Here is a 6,029-nt window from a genome sequence, read left to right as displayed (position 1 = left end):
GGACTGTATCAATCGTCCTTTAAACTCTTCTTCAGGCTACAGGGACTGTCATCAAACCTTAGCGTGGTTCACAACTCCAATGCTGCCTCGGTGCCCCAATAACAACAGCAACAACAGGGAAGGTGGCAGACCCTCTGCCCCAGAACAGGCACTCTGCCTGCGTGGAGCTCTCCGTGGTCCTGCGAGGTTCCCCGTGCAGGGACTCGAGACACGCCTTGCGCATCGCCTGTCGTCTCCTTTCCTATTTACAGCATCCAGACACAAGGGTCCCCTCCTGGATTCTTTTTCACTTTAAAAATAAAACTGCAGAAACCCACAACGTATAACAACCACCCAGCATAACAATTAATATTTGAAAAAGTAGATTTGATATATTCGTTTCAGATCTTTAAAACAAACAAGGCAGGGGAAAAGACCCACCCCAGCAGGCTCAAGTTGCCTAGATCGCCCTCCTAAGCTGCAGGCACCTCTGAGCGGGCTCCCTCCATCATCGCAGCACCCGTCTCCACTCCCGTAGGTGCTCTGATGCTGCTGCAGTGATGACTTGCTCTCCTGCTCTTTATGGGGCCACTTCCTCCTCACCCTTAAATTCCCTCGGACTGCAATGCGGATCAGGATGCAGAGGAGAGACGTAAAAGAAAAATATGTCCAGCTCATCGTATTTAATCGGGAGCGTCTACATGTACTCCTGAAAACATAAGAGCATTCCTAAAGGGCTCAAACTTTAAAAGGAATGCTCCTTTCCAAATCACTCTAAAAAATAAACAAAGGAGGCGGAAAATAAATCATAAAAACAGAAACGTGATAAAAGACAGAACTTTTCAGTGTAGCAATCAGGAAATGAATTTGAGCTAACTTATTAAAGGGCAACGGCCATTTCTGATGTTGACAGAGACGACGAAAACAAATGACATTTAAAACTTTGAATGAGAGGACAGGCAAGGAAATGCCAGATGAGTTGCTAACAAAAAAAGCAGTGTGGGAATCTTATCAACATAGAATTAGAGGCAAAAAGCACTCAGCAGGAAGATTATCTTATATTGAAAACAGATACAGACTCTAAAGTGGAAAGTTGCAAAAGACAACGGCATTGAAACATAAAGCAAAGGAGTTTCCTGCTGGCCTAGTGAGTTAAGGGTTTGGCATTGTCAGGCTGCTGCTGTAGAGCAAACTGGCTCAAGAACTTCCACAAGCTGTGGGCACAGCCAAACCAAACCAAACCAAACCAAAACCAAAGAACAACGACAAAAACCTAAAGCAAAAACTATCAGAAGTACAAGGGAAATTTGACATTGAGGAAAAGGTTGCAGAGAATTTTTAATGATATACCTAATGTGTGTGAATTAACAAGCTACGAAAACTTTAAAAAAAGGTGCTATTATTGCTAGAAAAAGGCCCGAGGCTGCAAAGGAAAACTCAAAATCCACAAAGGAGAAATCACACAGAAAACTCTCTACTGTAACTACTGTGTATGTAAAAGGAATAAAAAAATGTTTAAATAAAATCCTCCCAAATGTGTGAAGAGTAGAAAGGGCTCTTTCAAACAAAAACTAGTTTTCTGAAAATATTTAGATCAAAGCAAACCTAAGAAGTACAGCTGAGACTATTTGGGGACAGAATCATAGGAATGTGATTAAACTTTAAAAAAAAATATTTGCTGTAGTAAATTCTTCATCCACATTTCCACTATATTTCATGGAATCATAGTACTTATATCCAGTTAGAAGCACTGAAAAAAGACCTGGAGCTACAGGAAATTGCTAAAGAATCTGCTTGAATTTCATATGAATGCCAAGCAGGAATCCTGGAGGGTAAATTTACAAAGGAGTGCCAGGTACGGATATAATGTGCCTACTTTGTGAGAAGTAATTTTTTTGAGATTGTCTTGTAAATAAATGGTTTATGTAAAAATTAATGAACTATGGCAGTGTCGGGTTTTAGTTCAAAAACTTAATTTAAAACAATAAAAGAGCAGTTTTAAAAAACTTGATCACTTAGTTAAAGATTAAAATTCCAAATATACAGATGTCATTTAATAGTTGAGGCTTACACACTGCTGGTGACAGCAAATGACTTACGGTAATAAATATATACAAAAAGGTACCTACAAACAAGGGATACGGTTACACATGAGCAGTGACCTGGTGAAATATATGAACTGCACAGATAATTTGGTTTAAGGAACGTCATTGTACTGAAGGAAATGTGGACAACGTTATTTAGCAGAAACACAGCCTTAAAAGCTAAAAATACCCTTGCCAGGAAGAAAGCAAATGAAGCATTCCTTCTCAGCAGTTACGAACACAACAAAAACCTCTCCACCAAATGAGATTAGCAAAAAAGAAGATCAAGTCAGATATTCATCAATTAGGAAATGCAGACGAAATTATCATGATAAAAGTTAGAGTCAAAGAAAACAGGTTAAACTTGGAGAATATCTAAAGGAAAAATAACCTACACCCCGACCCGAAGGTCTAAGCTGGCTATCCCCTCTGTGCCCAGGGGCAAAGCCTCACCTTCATTTTTTGATCTACAGGAACTGCATTTGCAAATCAAAACAAACAGATGAGCAACGAAGAAAGCAAAGGCATGAGCCCCACGGCTAGAGCAGAAAACAGGACAACCACCACACCGGAAAACAAGAGTGCTCAGAACCCTCAGAACCGCGATCTGGAAGGGGGCATTCCTGTTAAAACCGTACAAGAATCTCAACGACTGCCTCTAACGAAACATTGCTCTTGAGTTTCTTGCTAAAGCGAAAGGAACAATAATAACGACAGCTTCAAATCTTGCAAAACCAGATCTGCTTAAGATATTTGAGAATGCTGTGACTGCAAAGCTAGAGAACCTAAGCATAACAACAACAAAGAGTTGACCGAGGAGAGCAACGTGGATGGAATTCAAGCCTAAGTGAAGTAAGTCAGAAGAAAGACAAATACCCTATGATACCCCTTATACCTGGAATCGAATATACTGCACAAAGGAACCTGTCTACAGAAAAGAAACAAGTGCATGGACACGGAGAACAGACGCATGGTTGCCAAGGAGGAGGGGGAGGGAGCGGGATGGATGGGAGTCTGGGGTTGGTAGATGCAAACTACTGCATTTGGAGTGGGTAAGCAATGGGATCCTGCTGGACCGCACAGGGAACTATATCTAGTCACTTGAGATGGGACATGATATGGGAAAAAAAGAATATGCATATGTATCAGTCACTTTACTGTACAGAAGAAATGGATAGAACACTGGAAATCAACCACAATACAATTTTTTTTAAAAAGAGCTGGAGTTCATAAAATAATCTTAGCTGCGTGGCTGGATGTGACAAATAAACACCAATAGCTTTGTTTTATCTTGGTTATGAAATGTATGTGGGGACACAGTCTCTTTCACAAGGAAAAGAAATCAATTGTCCAAAAATAACCTTAGCAGAAATGTGCAAGATTTATATGAAGAATGGTACCAAGAGACCCAAGAGACTGTTTGGAGTCTCTTCTGCCAGAGGAAATTATCATGATAAAAGTTAGAGTAAAAAAAAAAAAAACAAAATGATAAACTTTCATGAGCCTGTTCAGGTTAACATGGGTGGAAAGGTGATTTTAGGGCTGACAATAAGAGTATCATCGGAGCATCTAGCATGAAGACGTGTCCACACCGACCAAAAAAGTGATTGAACTTTTTTTAACAGTAAGTTTATTAATGTCCTTGATTCCCATAATTAACACAATGGCCCACGACAACTGGTTAGGTTACAGTTACTAGTAAGAGAAAGACTTAGGCCAGACAAGAGAGAATAGGGCCAGCATCTCTTCCTGTGTCTTTCATCCACCCGGGGCAGAGGCCGGCGAAGCAGGAGCTGAGTATCACGTCTGAGTTACCCCGGCTTCTGCACATACGGGCCACTCAAAGGAGCACCAACAGAAGGAAAATTCACAGCGAGCACTCCTGGCTCTCAGACAGGCCTCCCTCTGGCCAGGTTCACCTTCCAGAACCCAGGGGCTCAAGTCAGTCAGGACTCGCTCAGATGTTTTTTTTAACACCACTTTTTTTTTTGAGAATTAAACTTGATAGACTTTTTTATTTACTTTTTTCCCCCCCTGTGGCATGCAGAAGTTCCCAAACCAGGGGCTGAACCTGAGCCACAGCAGCGATGAAGGTTCATGGCTGATCTTTAACCGCTAGGCCCACTGGGGAGCTCCATGACTCACTCAGATGTTTGAGCTTTCTGGAGAAGATCCTAACTATTTATTGTCCACAGTAATTACAGTCAGAAAAAAGGCCAAAGTTTATTTGATAATAAAATTTCCCTGCATAAGCCTTCCATTTTTAGTTAAAAAGAAGCCCAACCACATCAGGAAGAGTTTTCTACATTAACTCTAAAACCCTAAGAGACTCTAAAAACTACTAACACCAAGAATACAGTTTCCAAAGGAAAACTCCTGGGGAGGGAGCCCCTGGTGGGGAAGATGAGCCAGGAGAAGTGGGGAGGGAGCTGATGGGGTGCCCAGGGGGCCGGGGTGCTGGGATGCAGTCAGAGACCACACAGGACACAACCTCGGGCACGTCGTGGAGGCCTTTGTCACCCGGCATCGTGAGCGACCATAAGTGAACATGAACTTTGTGTCCCCTTTAGGTCCAGCCTCTGCAGTGGGGCGGCCACAGAGGCAGTGCTCTCCCAGGAGAGGAGTGGGTTCTGACCAGTGCCTGTTAGATTTTCACAGAGGGGCCAAGAGATTCAATGGCCTTCCAGTGGGAGATCTATTTTACACATCTGGTAATAAGCAGTACACTTTATTACAGCTATTTATCTCTGGAGTTTTCAAGTGCATCTGAAGTAAGAAATTCTGTTTCAAGATATAGTTTTGAAACATTGTGAGGTACTTAAAAAAAAAAAAAAAAAAAGAAGAGAGGAGTTCCGTCGTGGCTCAGCAGAAATGAATCCGACTAGGAACCATGAGGTTTAGGGTTTGATTCCTGGCCTTGCTCAGTGGGTTAAAGACCCGGTTGCCATGAGCTGTGGTGTAGGTCAAAGATGTGGCTCGGATCCCGCACTGCTGTGGCTGTGGTGTAGGCCAGCGGCTATAGCTTCAAATCAACCCCTAGCCTGGGAACCTCCATATGCTGCAGATGCGGCCCTAATAAGCCAAAACAAAAACAAAAACAAAAACAAAAAAACCCCCAAACCAAAAACCAAAACAGAGTTCCTGTTGTGGCTCAGTGGAAACGAATCTGACTAGCATCCATGAGGATGCAGGTTCGATTCTTAGCCTCGTTCAGTGGGTTAAGGATCCGGCATCACTGTGAGCTGTGGTGTAGGTCACAGACATTGCTTGGATCTGGTGTTGCTGTGGCTGTGGCGCAGGCCAGAAGCTACAGCTCCCATTAGACCCCTAGCCTGGGAACCTCCATATGCCACAGGTGTGGCCCTAAAAAGACCAAAAAAAAAAAAAAAAAGTGCCTTAAAATTCTAATTCCAGAAAGTGGGGGGAAGACCACCCCAGGCCTGAGAGTCCTGATGGCTCACGGCAAGTGACCTGAGATGGGAGGGCTGCCCCGTGGCACCTTCATGGTCCCAGCTGAAGGCCTCCAAGACATCCCCTGCTCCCTAAGAATGCCCCCCGAGTCCTGTGCTGCCAGTGAAGCCACCTGGTGAGCCCGGCTGGAGCAGGTGCCAGAGGACTTTGCACCAGCCTTTCCAGGCTTCTCTTCTCTCTTGGCCCAACTTCCCCGCCTGCCCAGCACCCACCAGTGAGAGGAGTGGATTCACTGTGGGTCACCAGGCCTCCGACCAGCCGGGATGGGAAGGACGTGAAGACAGAACAGGCCTCCATGGGGAGAAGGGGCAACACTGCCCTTGACCTTAAACCCACTGCTGTAGGGGCGTGTAAGGGGCGGAGGAACGTTTTGGTCCATAGAAGCAAACGCAAAGGGGAAGGAAGATCAGTGAAGTGACAGGGTTCCAGACTCCTGCCTCTGGGACGCAGCATCACTGCTCAACCTCGTCTGATTAGCCTGTTATTAAAGAGTTA

This window comes from Phacochoerus africanus, chromosome 1 (genome assembly GCF_016906955.1).
Source record: "Phacochoerus africanus isolate WHEZ1 chromosome 1, ROS_Pafr_v1, whole genome shotgun sequence".
NCBI lineage: Eukaryota > Metazoa > Chordata > Mammalia > Artiodactyla > Suidae > Phacochoerus > Phacochoerus africanus.
The sequence above is the reverse complement of the archived record's forward strand: the minus strand, read 5'-3'. Positions refer to the sequence as shown.